Source organism: Amblyomma americanum, chromosome 1 (genome assembly GCF_052857255.1).
Source record: "Amblyomma americanum isolate KBUSLIRL-KWMA chromosome 1, ASM5285725v1, whole genome shotgun sequence".
NCBI classification, from domain to species: Eukaryota; Metazoa; Arthropoda; class Arachnida; order Ixodida; family Ixodidae; genus Amblyomma; species Amblyomma americanum.
The window spans coordinates 522,705,776-522,725,356 of record NC_135497.1 but is presented as its reverse complement, the minus strand read 5'-3'; positions in this window follow the sequence as shown (position 1 = coordinate 522,725,356).

Here is a 19,581-nt window from a genome sequence, read left to right as displayed (position 1 = left end):
ATCTCAGATGATGTTCTTCCATAGAAACTGTTGTTGGAAGAGCGCAGGAAAAATGCCACCCTCCTCCGGAAACTGAAACAAGTACAGAAAGAAAAGGCAGAGCTCCAGGCACGCCGTGATCGAATTGAGGATCTTTTTCTCAATAGATTTGGTGAGTGAAAACAGTATGACTATCTCAAAAGTGGGTAACTTGTGCTGATTACAGTGCGCAACCAATTGGGTGATTGGTTGCGTCTGGTGTTGATATTTGCTATTTCAAGGCTAATCTTAAATTGCATTTTAAGGAAATGAAATCTAATCAATTAAGTTAAATTCTTGGCAGTGCTACGCCCTATGCCATCATCACAGCTTTAGTTTGTTGTAACGGCAGAAACCTTTTCTTTTTTTTGTTTCTGCATCTTGATAATGTGTAGATTTCTGCTGTGCTACTTCTTGGTTGTGCGTCAACACCTTAGTGACAGCAAGCCATCAGTGTCTTGAATGTCATGTAGAAATGGTCCTGAATTCTGGAGCTTAATGAGAATAAAAGAGCCACCGAGCAGGGTTTAGACAATTTAAACAAATGAGTGTAGTGTTTAGACAAGGCATTCAAGATAGTCTTAGCAAGTACCAGAACCATGCAAGTACTAGAACCAAGTTTTTCCCATGGTACCAAAATTCTTTGGTTCCCTTAAGTCTGCTTAGGTGCATAATGCAAAAGCATTTCTCTTAGTGCTGGCAATTATGTTGCGTGTTCGTTTCTTTATGCCTTTGCCGTTTCAAAGTCGTGTTTTCGGTCTAACTTTCGTTCTACCACGTCCGAAGATGTGGGTTCCGTTGGTAGAGCGTCTAGCAAGCGCACCAAAACACTAAGTAATTAGTAACTTAATTTTTAAGCTCAATAATTCAATTCAATTAATAGCATACCTGTGGAGTAATTCACTAATCAAACTAATTATAGTTCATATTTAATCACTGGCGACTCTGTAAAGTAATTTACTGAGTAAACTGTTTCATAATTACCTTATCAAACTAATTATTCATTTAAGCAACCTAGTTGAGTAATTAAATTTGTCTTTCTGACACCCATTCAGTTAAGTAATTCAATTTGATGAAAATACCAGTTAATTTCAATGGAGTAATTCAACGAATTAAATACTTTTGCAGTATAAGAGTTCAGTAATTATTCATTCATGCTAATTATATGATTTTATAATTAACTGTTATATTAATGCTTTCCGCATTAAAAACAATGCTTTTGCATTAAAACCTGAAAAAAGCTATGAAAGCTAACGAAAACCAATAACAGTAACTCTAGGGTTGAGACTTTCCATTCTGCTTCAAATTTATGCGGGGCGAGCGATGTTCAAACCGCGCCAATAAGGCAGTGGGAAAAAGAAAATCTGGTTGACACAACGTACCCATTGATGTGAAGAGAAAGGTTAATCAGGAGACGGGTATGAAACGAAATTTGAAATTGGTAGAGGGAAGCCTTTCAATCCAACCAACAAAGAAACATCCCAGGAGCTTCCTTTGATGAGTTAGTCACACATGTACACGGGGGAATGATGCTGTTGAAATGCGCAGTTGTGGGCTGCCCTGGCAGGGTAAGAATTGCATGCAAGCTTCCGCTGCGTGTGCACTAGGCGCAGTTCTTATTGGTAGCGCCAATCGCGGTACAGGGTTAGTGAAATACATTTTCATATGATCTTTTTATTTTGAATTTTTGAAATGAAATAACTTTTACCTACACACGCTCAGATTTTAAAAATTCTTTTTTTTTTGCACTGGTCTCTGGAGTGTATGCTGAATCCCTTTAATCAGATTGATTGGCACAGAGGAAAACATCGCGTGCCCCATCAATGAGACAAAAGATTATTTGCGGCCGTGTGCTTTGAGGACAATGCCTCACAACCGTCTGGGTAGAGGACATATTTGGCCAGGGGCATTCGGGACTCTTTAAATGGTGGCTGTCAGCAGCAGCTAAGAATTTTGACTCAAAGCAGAATAAAAGTGTTAAAGAATAGTGAATTTCTGCATAATTGCAAAGCACAATATTGAAATTAACAGCTCTGGTCACAAAACCTAGAAGTTGGGTTTACATGTTTTCGTTTTTCTTACTGGTGGCATAAAAAAGCAGTTGAAAGAAATCTGAACTACCCGGCCAGGTGTTTTTCTAATGTTGTGTCTGCTGTGTTTCATATTTATAATCCTGGCTCGCAGCACGCTGTCATCTTTGCCTGAAGGTGTGTATAAAGCAATGTGTTTTAATGAGAAAGTTGCTTTTTGTGCAGAGTGAGGACTGGATGTTGCAATTTGCACATTTCCTGGTCTGTGAATTTTTGAGAATTGGACAAAATCTGAACCAGCTAAGGTCTGATGATCTTCTAACAGTGTGAACTAGATTGGCATGTAGATTAGCTAAGAGTATGTGGGCCGGGGCTTAAGAAATCAGGTTAAATGAAAAGTATCAGCAGTTTCAATATTAGCAAGTTCAGTCAGAGATTCCAGCAGACTTTGAATTGATCTAAAGATCAGGAATGTCCATGTGGTAGAGCATCCACCTCGCATTCGGGAGATGCTGTGTTCGATACCCAGTGCCGCCAGGTAACCAATGGTTTTTAATGGGCAGAAAATTTCCCGCGACCTGGTGCTCGGCTCTTTTGGGTGAGATGCTAGGGAAAAGGGTCTTGACCACAGTTGCTCTGACGGATCAGCGATAAGTTCCGCCGTCAACAACGTTAAATCCGCCTCATGCGGGAGAAGCCCATTTGTGGCCCTTTAAAGTGCAGCCATGGTCTTTTAGTAGAGCACCCGCCTCGGCTTCGGGAGGTGGGTGGGTTCGAATCCCACTGCTGGCCGCTTACCCACCGGTTTCCTCAAAATGGGTACGAGCTATGATCCGGCCTGGTGCTCGGCTTGCTAGGGTACATGGCTTGGCAAAGGAGCCTGCGTATTCAAATTCTGTCTCTGTGCGCTTGGACTGACCTGACTGCAAGGTATCTTGCTAGGAGCCAAGGTGAAAGCTGTGCACTTTGTATTTTGAGGTTCACACTTGGCTCACAATCTCATCACATTACACCTCAGGACACCCTTCCTGTTTTGTAGATTTCCTATATAAAATTACAGTAAAAACTAAGGGTACTGGTTGGTGGCATCGTTAGTGATCATGTGTTGTAGCACTATCTGCAAACTTAGCATGAATACCCACTGCTTTGCTAGGATTGCCTTAATGCTATGGAGCATTGCCTTCTGGGTTGGAGACCATGCTGCGCGATATGTTTGCAGAAGCTTATAGGAGGTCCTGTGCAGCCACGTAATGTGATCTCAAACCCAGCTGCCAACACTTCTTGGTGCTATTATCAGTCCAAGCCATGTGCTCAGGCATTCACGTCAAGTTTGTGGGTCGCGTTAAACTATTGTGCTCTCACCACTGGAGCAAGTAGCAGGATGTTCACCTTATAGCGAGCCCACTGCTCAATAGGTCAGTTTAATTTGGCTGCACTCGTTGCATTACTTCTGTAAAAGTTACGTAGCTGTGCCACATATCTGCAGTGCCGGATTAGTGAGTTTGTGTGTGGCATCAGGTATGGGCATCTGCTTGCCTCGGCGTCGGCACAGAGTTACTGCCAGCAGCACGTTGTAAGCATCAACGCCCACTAAGATCCCAAACAATGAAGAATTTTCAAACAAACTAATTGTAATGAAATGTCACTGTAAACCAGCCCGAGAAAATTGTTTTTCCGGACAAACTTGTTGCATCGGTATTACACATGTGATTTAGGAAAACCTATCTGCTGAGATGCTGTCTGTCTTGTACACAATTCTGTTTTTAGTGCTAAGGTTTACAATTTATTTCATGTGGTGAAATGAACCTACGAATGATACATGTTATCGAGCATTTTCTTAACCACGTAATATTATCCACATAAAGCATCATCGTATGCAGTACTGTGGCTACTTTAACTTTGATGATTTGAAAACTTACTTAAAATGTAGCACTGAATCAATTGCTCCTAACCTTGCTTTTAAGCTTATGACCAATATGACTGAGCTTATTCTATGCTGTCTGGACTGCTGCAAGCTGCTGGGGTTTCCTGCTTGTGCTTTTCTCTGCTCAGTTTTACAGTAAAAGCATTTTATTAAGACTAGACAGGAAGATAGTTTGAATTATATCAAATTCGGAGTAAAACCTGAACAGAAAAACAATACACTGTGACAAGAACCGTAAGAAAGCAAAAAACAACTTGTTTTATTCTTTGAAAAGTCCACAGTCATCATCTTCTTATGTGCAACGAATCTGTATAATGTGCAAGCATGGCAGATGGCCTCCGCATTTTCAAAAATAAGAGTTTGTCGGGTTCACTGCATCCAAAACTCGCTTAGGGGCCACATCAAATTTGCCAAGGGCTTGAGAGCAGGTGTGATTATCATGTGAGGAACAGATCCAGTGCTGACGTTCACACTATGGTCCGATACAACACAACTTTAGTCAAGCTCCACCCGCATCCTTGACTGCCACACTGTTGGCCTCGTGTCAGGTGCGGTGTCACAAAGTTCGAATGAGCGGTAGTGGAGGTGATTTGCATTCAACTTAACAAGCTGCTTTATACATAGAGTTCAATAGTCGTACAGGTAGAGTTATCCAAAAATTTGATGAAATGGAGTCCGAAATAACGAGCTTTCACTCTATCCTTGAGCGTTGCTTTGAGGAATTGAATCATTTAATTCATTTATTATACTAGGCTTAAGTTGTCTTTTCTTGCACACTGCATGCCATAGCCGCCATATCTTCGCCAGCCCACGAAAAACTGTCGAGGCTGACTTCTAGAACTGCCCATGAAACCAGTGGCTTTTGACATGTATTAGCAATTAGTAGTGAACGTTTTTCTTATAATTCAAGCTTAAGTTCTGTGCTGTCTAACGCAATAATGTTATTTTGTATTTCTTCTCGCATGCAGCACGAAACATGTGCACCATTCCTGGAGGACTCTTCTTACCAGGTAGGCTATATTGTTTATTTCCGTTGTTTTAAAATGGTAACACCTAGTGGTGGAACAGTGGTGGTGGAAATATTCTGCAGAGTTACGAAGTTGCGGCACTTCATCTCTGCCAACTTTGAATGCTTTGGTAGTATAACGATTGTTGCTCTTTGTGTGGAGGATTAGAATGTATCCACACAAATTAAGCTTGGAATTTAATACATGAGGCAGTATTCTATCACTGTATTGAAAACAAGGCAGCACTATAAATTTACTTTAACGTGGCTGAGAGCTGTCAGTGCTCAGATGTAAAAAGCATTCATTATAACTTGAGCCAGGAAGGATTTATATCAGCCTTTCTGATTTTCTACTCATTCAGTTGCTTTGCAGTGGTTCCTTTTTATCTGTCAGAATATTTGTAGGCTTGCATTTGCATTCTGAAGTAGGAATTTTTTTGCTTGTGTCCACATGTGCTCTGCCAAATTGATTGTTTAAAGATTTTATTCCCTACAGAGGTCATTTTCATTTCACAGCAGAAGATCTAGATTAAACTCAGTTTCAAGTGTTAAATGAGCATGTGCGTGGTAGACCTGTGTGGTGTGTGTAGACCCTCTGGCAGAAGCTCTCCTAAAAAGATAAACAAGTGATGTTATCAGCCGCGGGCAGCATCTTGGCGCCCTTCAAAGGCCTGCACTGTGGTCAGCGCAAGAACTGAGGAACCCGCTACAAAAAGCTAAAAGCTGCAATAAAAGTAAAGTCTAACCGACAAAAGGGGGGGGGTCAGGCTCATTACGTGAGTATATTGGGTATAAGCTGCCTACAGTGCGTTCTGAATACAGTAGCCAAAGAAATCACTATAACACACATTTTGAAAGGATGTGGCAGAGACTCAACCCCTGCGTGTCATTTTTGGCCTCTTCAATTATCCACCTCTGGCTGCATGCGGCTTGACAGAGCGCGCAGCCATGCACTGGGTTTTTTTTCTCGGGCTACTGTACGCACTCCCAGTGGCTGCCCGGACCGCATTAGTTTTTCTCTGGCTGAACAGTTTTTGTCTGCCAGTGGGCAGCCAGGATGATTTTTTGCTGGCAGTGCTCGGACAATTCGCAGATGACGGAGAGGTTGTATGGTAGCGGGAAACACGCTTGGCCAATATTATCTGAACAAGATGGACTGGGTTATACATGCAAAGTTTTGCTTGATCCCTAGCTTGACGCAGGTGCGCATTTCGACTAGACCATGGTGCATTCGTCTGTGTTGCTTGCAGTGGCACCTATTATGGTAGTTCTCACTGTTTGTTTTACATGCATGTGTGCGATCGTATCTTGATCGTGTCGCCGCCTTGCAAGCAGGGGTGCTCATTTCATATTACGATTGCACTGTTTGTATTTACAAAATATTTGGCTCTTAATTCCAAGCAACCAGCTGATATTACGATGGCATATCAGTATGTTTTGGTAAAATTACAAGTGGAGAAGTGGAAGTGCATTACTATTTTGTATGTCAACATTTTTCACAATTTGCAGGCTTCCAAAATCATCGAGCTGGTTATACCGCAAAACTTGGGTGCTCTTGCCGAGAGCAGTGGTCAGGTACAGTGATTTAATTGCCCTCTTTTTTAGAAGCAGTGTGTAAGCTTGAAATGATTTCAGCTCCATTCTTGGTAACTCCTGGCAAACAAATTCTGCCAATCAGACCGCTATAAAAGGTTTTTTTGTTATTATCTTTAGAAATATAATATTTTGATTTATTGGTCAAACAGTTTTGGTTTCAGCTTTCTAGTTGTTGGCAGTCCGTTATGTATTTCTGATTATTTTGAAAAGCTATGTTTTTTGGCACTGAAACAAAGATGTCAAAGAAGTCTAATATGATAGTAAACTAAAAATTTCTGAAAATCTTCTGAAGTTGCCTTTTAATGTACCATGTACATTACTGTTTTTGTGGCAAATGAAAAGTTTTCTAACTTTGCAGGCTTCCACTAGCATGGCTCCTGATCGTCTGCAGAATCATCCGGGTGTTGTTCTTGGAGTCAGTGGCCAGGCACGGTGGCTTCTCATGTTTAGAACTAATTTTGTGAGCTTGAAGCGCTTTTTGTTCCCATTCTTGCTTCCTGCAGGCAAACGCCTTCTCCCAATGATGCCACTATAAGACCTTATGTTACATAATCTTTGAAATTATATTTTGATCTAGTGGTCAAATCCCTGTTTTGGTTCCAGTTTTCTCGTTGTTGACAGTTCATTATTTATTTCTGATTATTTTGGAGAACTATATTTTTTGCAACTGAGACAAAGACGTTCAAGTAGTGTACTGTGATAGTAAACTCAAAATGTATGAAAATCCCCTGAAGTTGCATTTTGTTGTGCCCTGTACATTACTCTTTTTGTGGCAAATGAGAACCATTCTAAATTTCCAGGCTTCCACAAGCACGGCTCCTGCTCCTCTGCAGAACCATCCGGGTGTTGTTCTTGGGGTCAGTGGCCAGGTACGGTGGCTTCTCATGTTTAGAACTATATTTGTGAGCTTGAAATCTTTTTTGCTCTCATTCTTGCTCACTGCAGGCAAACATCTTCTCCCAGTAAGGCCACTATAAGAGGTTATGTTACATAATCTTTGAAATGGTATTTTGTTCTATTTGGTCAAATTTCAGTTTTGGTTTCTTGTTCTAGTTGATGACATTTTACTATTTCATTTCTCATTTTTTGAAGAACTACATATCTGGGAACTGAGACAAACACTTTCGAAAAGTGTAATGTGATACTAATAAACTCAAAATCTTCGAAAATTTCCTGAAGCTCCTCTTTAATGTACAGTAAAAGGCAGTTAATTCTAATTTCATGGGACTCGAAGAAATGTCCGAATTGACCGAATGTCAAATTATTGAGAGAGGCAGGAAAAAACACAGCAAAGTGCCCCCATCAACAGGCCTTTATTTTTTTTTAATCGGTTATTGTTCACTGCCTTCTACGAGAACTTGCATCGCTACTACTACTTAGTGCACTTCTGCCAAATGATGCAGTGTGCGCACGCTGTCTGTAGAACCTGTACATACGTCTTCCAGACACTCAGGGCCTCAACAGCCTCCACAGCGTGACGCAGCATTTCATTACACGCGTTGTCATCTTTGGAACTCGGCTGCTCACCCGCGAAGGTTCTTCAACGATTTCATTGTTGGCTGGCAACGGCAATGTTAATGTCGATTGCGACCATTGCACAGCTGAATACTCGGTGGCAGAATCCTTTTATAGTCGTTTTTCATCGTAGTTGGCGTCTGGTTCATTTACATTGGTGGAATCAGCAAAACAGACTTAGGACAAGAACAAGGAGGCACAAACACAGCACATCGTCTGTTTTGCTGGTTCAACCATTATGCATTATGAACCAACTAGCCCCGCATTTTACTCGACTGGTTCATTTACATCAGTGGATGTCAGTTCTCTTAGTAAAGGCACTGTGTTTGAAGCAGTTTGGAGTTACTGCAGGTGGATTTTGCGCCACACATGCACTAATATATGCATTGTGCTAAGCAGAGTGGTGTTATACTTTCGACCTCCTTCCAAACAAAACAACATGTGTTCAAGCACTGCTTGCGGTACCGGATTTTTGATACTGAATTGTTCCCTGATCCACAAATTGGAGGGAAGCAGTAGTGTTAGGAAGCAGAAAGGGCAGCTCGATATTCTCCAGTCCTTATGCGCTGTGTGCAATGCATTGATCGAGGACAATTAGTACTTGTGTTTTTAGCACAAACGCTGCGACTATTTGCCGTAGCCAGACTTTACATATAATGTTCTGCTATTAAACACGTGCTGTAGAATACTCCTCACAGCTAAACCAGTGAATCGCTCGAGCTCAAATTTTGTACAGAAATAGCATTTGGTCGGCAAAATTGTTTTATTTGACATTTCTTTGGGGTACTTGCCTGAATCAATACAACGAAGTCGGATATTCGCATCGTCTGCGCCGACGACGAAACAAACCAGGCCGCTCTCAGTGATTGCATTGGTGGCACCATCTGGTTGGTCAACCGTGGAGATTAGGTAGGCGTGGTCTTGTGTGGGAGTGCAGCATGAACTGGTGGTCGAGTTGGTCAGACATGGTTCCTGTAAACCAGCGCAACGGCTCGAAGCCAAAAAAAGAAGGCACAAAACACAGCGCTGAACTAACAACAGAATAGTTTAATTCAGGGCACCAGGGCTTAAATAAGCGCTGATATCACAGAAAAACAGAAAAATACAGAGAAAACATCAAGGTCCACAGGCTGATCATTGTGAGCAAGCGAAAGCTTCTCCGATGCACGTAATCTAGGACCTTCAGAGTAACGGCGTGGGGGCGAGTTGGTGCATAATGCGAACGTGGTGTCTCTGTTTTTTGTTAGTGTTCTTGTTTGCGCCACCGTTCATTTCATTAGTGCGCATGTGGTGTCTTTCTTTCCTGTTAGTGTCCTTGTTTGCGCCGCCGTTCATTTCGTAATATAGGACACAAAGAATTCGTGCTATTTCTTCGATATAGCAACAGAAGGGGTGCTTATGCATTCGGTACCTATCCTTATTCTCTCCGATGCCTCAATTATCTCCCTGGTGAGCTTGTCTTTGCTTTTTGCAACAATTTTACTTTTCTCGAACATTGGTCGGCTTGAACAATCACGGCAATGAATACCGATATGGCGGACGGCATTTTTTACATTATTGTTATGCTCCTTAAGTCTTCCATTTACACAACGACCAGTTTGGCTAATGTACGAACGTACGATCCAGCACTTGACAAAGAAATAGAATAAACCAAGTTGTCTTGCCACTGAACATATTTCCTCTCATGCTTCTTCGTGCACAAAAGAACATCGCGACATGTTTTTTAGGCCGATTTACGCCCGCGCATAAAGGCCTCAATTTTAAAGGGGCTGAAAAAACAACATATACTCCAGCTCGTTTTCCTATTCTTTTCAGATTGTGGGATATAACATGAATGTAAAGGATTACGGATACATTTTTTCTTTGACACTGACTTGGTTGAAAGTAGCGCCAAGTTTCAATTTCTTCATCATACCCTCCGCCACCGAAGCTAACATGTGAAGAGTGTATTCTGCAGCAACAAGCCTTTCAACCTGGCATGAAAAACTACGATATTTTCATGGCATTTTCTTGCATTGCACTGACACAAACCTACCTCGAGTCTAGTTATGCAGAATGGGATGGGCGTGTTTTCATTCAGAAGAAAAGGATATGCATAGGAGCATGTATTGCGCCATCGCTCACCGATTTGTATTTAGCTATGAATGACAGGGCACTCACAGTTTGCCTTAAGGAATCAAAAATTACAAAAGTGTCCGCTTTGTATATGATTACCTTATTGTACTTGAATGTGAACCTCCAAACCTTCCTGCAGAAGTGACAAAATTTTGTTCACTTCTTGCAGACGTTCTTTCGCCGATGAAAATAACTCATGAAGTGCCTGTTAATGACCCCATTAAGTTCCTAGACTTAACCATGCTTTTAATTGTATTCATGTATGCTGGGCATTTGAACCGAGAAGCAGGAAGCCTATACTTCCATACAGCTCTGCACACCCTAAGCTAGTAAAACGAGGCATTGCCGCGTCTTGTTTCCGCAATGCCATGAGAAAATCTTGTAGGCATAAGACTACGCACAGATTTTCATGCCAGGTTGAAAGGCATGATGCTGCAGGATACCTCCTTCACATGTTAGTTTTGGTGGCGGAGTGTATGATGAAGAAATTGAAACTTGGCGCTACTTTCAACCAAGTCAGTGTCAAAGAAAAAATGTATCCGTAATCCTATGCATTCATGTTATATCCCACAATCTAAAAAGAATAGGAAAATGAGCTGGAGTATATGTTGTTTTTTCTGCTGCTTTAAAATTGAGGCCTTTATGCGCTCGTGTAAATCGGCCTAAAAGACATGTCGCGATGTTCTTTTGTGCACGAAGAAGCATGAGAGGAAATATGTTCAGTGGCAAGACAACTTGGTTTATTCCATTGTTTTGTCATGTTCTGGATCGTACGTTGGCCAAACTGGTCGTTCTTTAATTTAAAGACTTAAGGAGCATAACAATAATGTGAAAAATGCCGTCCGCTATATCGAAATTATTTGCCGTGATTATTCATGCCGTCCAATGTTCTACAAAAGTAAAATTGTAGCAAAAACCAAAGACCAGCTCACGAGGGAGATAACTGAGTCATCAGAGATTATCAGGATAGGTATGGAATGCATAAGCAACCCTTCTGTTGCAATCTCGAAAAATGAGCACGAATTTTTGATGTCCTAGATTACGTGCATCGGAAAGCTTTCGCTTGCTCACAATGATTACCCTGTGGAACTGGGTGTTTTTTCTGTATTTTCCTATTTTTCTGTGATACTAGCGCGTATTTAAGCCCTGGTGGCCTGAATAAAACTATTCTGTTGTTATTTCAGCGCTGTGTTTTGTCCCTTTATTTTTTGGCTTCGAGCCGTTGCGCTGGTTTACAGGAACCTTGTGTTGGAGGTTTGAAGACTCTTCAGCAACTGCTTTATCGATGATCACAAGAACTTTGTATGGGCATAGCTGCACTAAGTATGAAGACTTCGTATTACAGCATCCTTAAACCTCCCACAAAACACTTCCCCACTTACTTTGTTGAATCACCACAGCTGACAAACGAGATGATGCCACTGGTGCAGTCGTTGAAAAAGCGGTCTAATTTGTTTCGTCGTCGCTGCAGACGATGCAGATATCTGACGTTTTCTTGTTGATGCTGGCAAGTGCCCCAAACAAGTGTGGTATAAAACGATTCTGCCGGCCAAATTCCATTTCTGTGCGGAATTTGAGCTCTAACAATTGACCAGTTTAGTTCTGAGGTGCAGTCTAAGCGCGCGTTTAATTGCGGAACACGCTTATTTCGGATGTCATCCAAGCCTTTTGTTGGACCAGTAGTGTACGGGTGGCTGTTTTATATTTTTGAAGCACGGCGGTTTCTGCGATTTTCCAATAACCAGCAGCGGCAGCCGCTTCATGCCGGCCATATTCGCAGCAAGCAAAACTGTCACCCGGTCCTTACCTCGCTTGCCGCCGAACCGAGGGTCTCATTTAAAAGCGAGGGTCTTATCTGGCAGGGCATTGTAGAAAAGTGCCGTCTCATTGGCATTAAATACATTGCAGGGCTCATAACAGAAGGACGCCTCGGAAGCACAGTCCTCCGATCTTTCTCCACGCTTGCATCCACAGCGCTTTTTTTGCCGCAGGCACTCAAAAAGACCAAATTATGCCTCTTCTTGAAGCGGCCAGACTGCATTTCTGATGCACTCAAACCTCCGATGTTCATTACTAGGGAGTACTTTTCTGCTTGCGCATAGATAAGAGGTCCGCTTAAGGGCAGCTGTGAATTTTGCGCATTCGCAATCCATCTAAGCAGTGCTTTTTCCTGCTTTCAATATGCTGCCGTTCGGAGTCTCTTCCGCTTGTCAGAGAACTGTTGCCCATCGTAAGATTGCAGAATTCGAGCTTCATTTTTAATGTACGAGCTCAGCGTGTTCCTCTTCACGTTAAATCTTTTTCATGATGGCCTGTCTCGGAATTCCTTCCTTGGCAGCTTTCATTATTTTGACTTTCTGAGCTAATAAGCCCTTCGCCACATACTTCGGCTGCTTCGTTATGGCCTTGGTCGCCATTTCAGGAGCCGAGGAACGCAGCGTTATCGGGATTGTTGCTGAGAAGAACGCTATCCACACACCACCCCAGCACGCGCACACCTTGCTCCACGGTGCGTTCACAAAGTAAAAATAAATGTCGTGGCGCAGCGGCGCAGCCCGGCAACAAACAAAACAAAAAAACCCACCCTCTGCCTTCTTGGCTGATGTTTACACCGATGCGGTGGCGCCTTTATACTTTGATTTAACACCAGCGCCGCTTCCTCTATCCTCTTCAGCTGAGCTCCGGTGCACTCATAGCCTCCTTGTACACGTGCAAGCTCTGCCGCCTGTCTGAATTAACCGAAGGGTAGCCAAATTTGTCCAAATTAACGAGGGTTTACGCCATAGAATAGTATTTGTGGTTGACGGAACCGGATGATCTGTCCAAATGATCAGATTTCATATTTAAAACTATTTTTCTGAGCTTGAAGTGCTTTTAGTCCTCATTCTTGGTTAACTACCGGCAAACAAATTCTGCCACTCAAACCGCTATAAGAGGTTCTGTGACATTATGTTTAAAAATATATTTTCATATATTGGTTTAAATCCAGTTTGGTTTCAGTGTTATATATGTTGTCATTTCATTACTTATTTCTCATTATTTAGAAGAACTAGTGTTATGAGATAGCAAACTGAAAGTATTCGAAAATCCCCTGAAGTTGCCCTTGAATATGCCGTGTACATTACTCTTTTTAAATGAGAAGTTTTCACGCTTTGCAGGCTTCCAGTAGCATGGCTTTGGCTCCATCGCAGAATCTGGGCATTCTTCCTGGAATCAGTAGACAGTACGATGGCTCCTCTTATTTATAACTATTCTTGTGATTTGAAATTTTTTTAATTCTCATTCTTGGTAACTGCAGGCAAACCTTTGCCAATCAAACCACTTTACGAGGTTCTGTGACATAACCTTTAAAAATAACTTAGTTTGATCTTTTGGTAAAATTATAGTTTTGGTTTTCAATTTTTCACTTGTTGAACTTTCATTAATCAATTTCTCTTTATTCTGAAGAAGTCGTGGAATGCAATAGTAAACTCAAAGTTAAAAATCTTCTGAGGTTGCCCTTTTATATGCTATGTAGATTAATGTTTTGTGGAAAATGAAGTTTTCCTACTTTGCAGGCTTCCACTAGCATGGATCCTGCTCCACCGCTGGATCATACGGGTGCTCTTGTGGAAGTCAGTGGCCAGGTACTGTGGCTTCTCATGTTTAGAACTATTTTTGAAAGCTTAAGATGCATTTAGCTTCCATTATTACCAATTGGTAGTTGGAGACAAACATTCTAGAAACTGGCAAGTGTGGGCGTGAAAAGCAGTGCACACCTCTTGAAAGCGTGACATTTTCCTTCTGAATGCATGGTATATGGAGCAGAACAAAAAATTTGCGTGGACAGCAGTGACAGCTCTGAGTAGCTTTGATGCCGCCGCGGTGGCTCAGTGGTTATGGCGCTCGGCTCCTGACACAAAAGACGCGGGTTCGCTCCCAGCCGCGGCGTAGAATTTCGATGGAGGCGAAATTCAAGAGGCCTGTCTACTGTGCGATGTCAGTGCCCTTTAAAAAACCCGAGGTGGTCGAAATTTTCTGAGCCCTTCACTACGGCGTCCCTCATAGCCTGAGTTGAATTGGGATGTTAAACCACCATAAACCAAACCAAACCGTAGTAGCTTTGTTTAACAATGGCTTAGAGCAACCATGAACACAACCTCCAAGTTTCATGCTCTAATAGTGCAGCTTCTGATGCTACGTTTTAGTTGCTACATTTTAAATATACCTCAAATTTCATCTGTTCTGTGACTCCGAAATCCTGGCAACAGTAGTGTTGCCAACATGCAGTGGAGCCAGTAGGAATCCTGAAAGAAGGTGACCTCTGTTGTCAACCTAGCTTTATATAGTTGCGCACAGAGGTGACTAGGAGGCCCAATGTGCTGCTAACTCCAAAGGAGAGGGCCGAGTGTTATGTTTTGTCATTACTAGCATATGCAAGGAAAATTGATATTTTCGTAATATTGCATATAGGAACCCTTAAGAATGAGATTGTAGCAGTTTTAATGTGGCAAATATCCTTCCACAGTTTGTTACCATACAATATAAAAAAATGTCCTGTTTTACTTCATTTACTTCAGGTACATATCGGGAATGAGGTGTATTCGAGTGCGGAGCGGTGGCACTGGCTGCTTTCCCGAGATCGGGACTCCCTCTTTTGCAAGGACACTGCAAAACTTTTGTGGGGAGTCTCAAATCTTCAGGAAAGGAGTGTCACCGGGCCTGCATGCCGGCGATTTCTGAAAGCTGTTGCCATATGGAATCCTGGGCTGACCCCATAAAAGCTGGCCGCAGTGGGCAGTAAGTCTCATATGTTTAAATTTCCTGACAGAGTGTTCATCATTTTTAAATGTACATGATTTGAATTCCATTATTCTTGAGCACCTGTGTGTCTTCCAATTATATCATGAATACTACTCTTTCTTTCAATCGCATATGATGCTTATATTAATGCAAATCCAAGCGCCAAGGAATAAAAAGCTCGGCGAGGGAAGATGAATCGTTGCCTTGCAGATACGTTCAGAGACAATAAGCAGTTGTCTTTACCTGCCCCTGCAATGTAAAAATAAAGGCACTGAAAGAAAAGAGTCGTATTTCATTCACTGCAACCAGGCGTAAGCAAGCACGTTGACTGCAACCAGGCCTATGCAAGCATGCATTTATTTCTGGGATGCCGCATTTGCTCTGCTAAGGGTGTCAAGTTAATTGACGTAGCCTTCATGTCCAGAGTTGTTAGGTGGACATTTCTCTTTAATTGCTTTCCAGTGCATGAGTTCCAAAGCCGTTGTAACCCCACGACGAGGCCCTTGTATGTTATACCTGGATTACAAGGCCCTCGTATATAAGAGGGACATATATGGGATACGTGACACATATGACACATATCCAATAATGCGTATATATGAGACACGTATATATATGTGTTGAGACATACGAGGGACACATATGACATACGAGCACACATGACATACGGGCACGCATGGCTTATATGTGGACATATATCCAATAATGTCGTATATTTGAGACACATATAAAACATATATACGAGATTTTTCAATAGGGGTGCCATGCAAAGCAACCAGCCCACTACGTCCAACGAAACAGATCAGAAAAAAATGACGGTCATTCCGTACATTCCCTAGATTTTTTACAATTTAAAAAAGAATTCGAAAAAAGCAGGAGTGCAGGTTATTTTTTCAGCTCCTCATCGCATTTTCAGGCTGTGTAGAGGCGTAAAAGAGCCAGTCGAACGAAGGAAAGAATTACAAATAGGCACAAAGAACCTTATGTATCATGCGCCACGGGAGTCGTCTATTCTATTCCTCTTTCCTGCGCCAAATGAATACGTTGGAGAGACAGGTCGTTGCTTGAACACAATACTGCAGGAGCACAACCTGAACGTTAGAGATAAAAGTCAAGCAACTTGGCCATCCACTGTCGAGACTTCTGACCTTGCAAAAAGCCGCCCTCCTATTTTTTCTAGCACTAGAATCTTGGCAAAAAAAACAAAAAACAGTTGACCTGGAAAATAATTGAAGCAGCCATTATTGACAACTTTAAAGCAGGCTGCGTTAGCGTGCCTTCAGTAGCCCACTTAGAAAAGGAGATCGCATACCTCTATTGGTCAGTATAATTCTACCGAATTCGAATCCACCATAAACGTTTTCCTCCCTCATCCAAGCGCTTATCATATATCTTTTTTGGTCGGGTATTTGTTGCCTTACGCCATTATTTGTATCTGATTTTAGCGCCTCATTGAATTTCTTGGCTCTTCTCATTTCCTCATTATAGTTTTTTACCTGTGTTTTGTTAGCCTCATTTATTTTGGGTTGTGTTCATTTTTTGACCTGCATTCTTTTTATACGTTTTTAATTTTTCAACATTTTTTGCCATGTTAATTGATGGCCATGTATGCCATTTTTTCGCTTGATTTTATGCCTTCTCATTTATGTTTATGCCTCGCTTGTCCCTGGTTACCGTGTTTGCTGCGTTGGCGCTTCTCATTTCTTGACCCAGCCTTGACTAATTTGCTCATTTTCGCTCTCAGCGCAACACGAACGGGACACAAAACGAAGGACTAGCACGAACGGGCGCTGACTATCAACTCGTTTTTTATTGAACAACGAAAAGCGTATAAATACAAACAATGAACTACTTATCAATCAACAAAAGTTATCTGGAAGGCACGTGGGAGGTCAGATAGCTCAATTCCCTCTCGGATAACGTTATGGAAGCGCTGCTGATACATTATGTGCCGTTGTGGTGAATATAAAAAGCCTCCATTACATCGCGTGTTAATATATTGTTATGTGAGAACAGGATGCACGTGTTCTTCTAATTGGGAACACATTGGCACTTTTTGCACTGGAAAGACGCCTGGGCAAGGGGGTCCCCTTTAGTTCTCCTTTCTGCATGATCCTTTTCATGCCTGCATTGGCATTGCCTGCTGTGGGAGCCTGTGTGAGACAGGGGGTCATTTTTCCTGGTGTTTTCATGCTCCATCAAGCGTTTGTTAACGCACTTGCCTGTCTGGCCAATGTACATGGCACCGCAGGAGAAGGGGACCTGGTATACCACCCCTACCTCGCAAGGTATAGATGACGACACATGACGCACCTGACAAGCATCCCTCTTGCTCTTGCCGTAGTGCCTCTGATTGACCTGTTTGCACATTGCGCTAAGTTTTCTAGGTGCAGAAAAGACGACATCAACGTCGTATCTGCCCGCAACTTTTTTCAGCCCATGTGACAAGCCATGTGCATACAGGACCACAGCCGGCTTTTTCTTCTTTTTGGTTTCTTTCGGCTGAGCCCCAATTTTGAGCTGCCTAAGAAGTGTCTCACTGCAATACGAGGGACACATGCCCCACCGCTGCCCCTACAAAGGCAGCGGAGAAACTTCTTAGGCAGCTCAAAAATGGGGCTCAGCCGAAAGAAGCCAAAAAGAAGAAAAAGCCGGCTGTGGTCCCGTATGCACACTGCTTGTCACATGGGCTGAAAAAGTTGCGGGCAGATACGACATTGATGTCGTCTTTTCTGCACCTAGAAAACTTAGCGCAATGTGCAAACAGGTAAATCAGAGGCACTACGGCAAGAGCAAGAGGGATACATGTCAGGTGCGTCATGTGTCGCCATCTATGCCTTGCGAAGTAGGGGTGGTATACCAGGTCCCCTTCTCCTGCGGTGCCATGTACATTGGCCAGACTGGCAGATGCGTTAACAAACGCTTGATGGAGCATGAAAACACCAGGAAAAATGACCCGCTGTCTCACACAGGCTCCCACAGCAGGCAATGCCAATGCAGGCATGAAAAGGATCATGCAGAAAGGAGAACTAAAGGGGACCCCCTTGCCCAGGCGTCTTTCCAGTGTAAAAAGTGCCAATGTGTTCCCGATTGCAAGAACACGTGCATCCTGTTCCGACATAACAATAAATTAACACGCGAGGTAACGGAGGCTTTTTATATTCACCACAACGGCACAAAATGTATCAGCTGCCCTTCCATAACGTTATCCGAGAAGGATTTGAGCTATCTGACCTCCCACGTGCCTTCCAGATAACTTTTGTTGATTGATAAGTAGTTCACTGTTTGTATTTATACGGTTTTTGTTCTTCAATAAAAAAAACAGTTGATAGCGACTGTTTGTGCTAGTCCTTCGTCTTGTGTCCCGTTCGTGTTGCGCTGGGAGCGAAAATGAACACTTATTAACTCGCCCAAATTTCCGCCTTGCTGACTAATTTGCGATTCTCGTTTTTGTTTTTAGTCTTGTCAGGATCTAGCACTGTGTAGTAGACGCGCTAGCGTGTTAGTGCCCTCCTGTTAAATATAAGGCACGAATCAAACATGTTCAAAATAAAGTTGACAGTTCAGCGCAATAGTGCATGTGTTTTCTCTGTGTCCTTGTCTGCCAGCGCTGATTCCAAGATGCTGACTAACAGTTTTGGAATTTCTTGGTTTGCTCGCAATAAAGAGAGGAAGCATCATCCAAAATACCGAGCACGAAGGTCATGGAATCAACATTTTGAGACAGCTCTCGCGATTAATTACGCAGATATAATAACAGATTATATCCGTGACTAGATTATACATCCAGTAAATTTCTTTTCTGATTAACATAAGGGATGATGTGCTTATATACGCAGGCTGAGGAATTCGTATATATGATTTACACCTCATATATTTCGCGCGCGAGCTATCGATTATATTTCCTAAAACATTTACAGCAATGAAAGCGCAGAATGCATTCCAAGTACAACACGTGTCTTGCTTGCTGCCGTATTCTGCCTGTGTTGCCGAAATGCTGTATTAGGAGAATGTTGACACGCCGGCATTTTTTCTCAACATATGATGCTCTCAATGGCAGAGAGATTCTGTAAACCAAGTCACGGTCGCATGCTGTGAATTTTTCTGTTTGCTTCGCCTTACACCAGGCGGTCTTTAAAGCACATCTGCTTGGTGCGTTGCATACTAAGTTCACAGCCGCCCGTGCGACCACTTTGTTTAGCGCGTGGCTGATACCGTGCGCGCACATTTGGCATGACAGCTAACTTCCGTCTTCTTTCTGATGGCTCGTTGGGGTAGATTGGCAAATTTTTTTTCATTACCTTGAAGCCAAGGCTGCAGATGAGGTCATCTCGGAAACTGGTTTCAGGTAACAGTGTCAATTGGGCCTCCATGCTATCCTGCAGACGGTCAATACACAATCTGTTTAGGGAATTTTTCAGTGCGTCCGTATCCACAGAATTTTTCTAGAATGCGCAATATAACACAAGCACATATGGGCCTCTCCAATGTACAGTCATAGATCAAGAAACTGAACCTGTACCTCCAATGGCGTTACTTTGGTCACCTCAAAGTTGGCAAGAACTTCGGAGGTTTTAAAGATGTCAACAATGTCC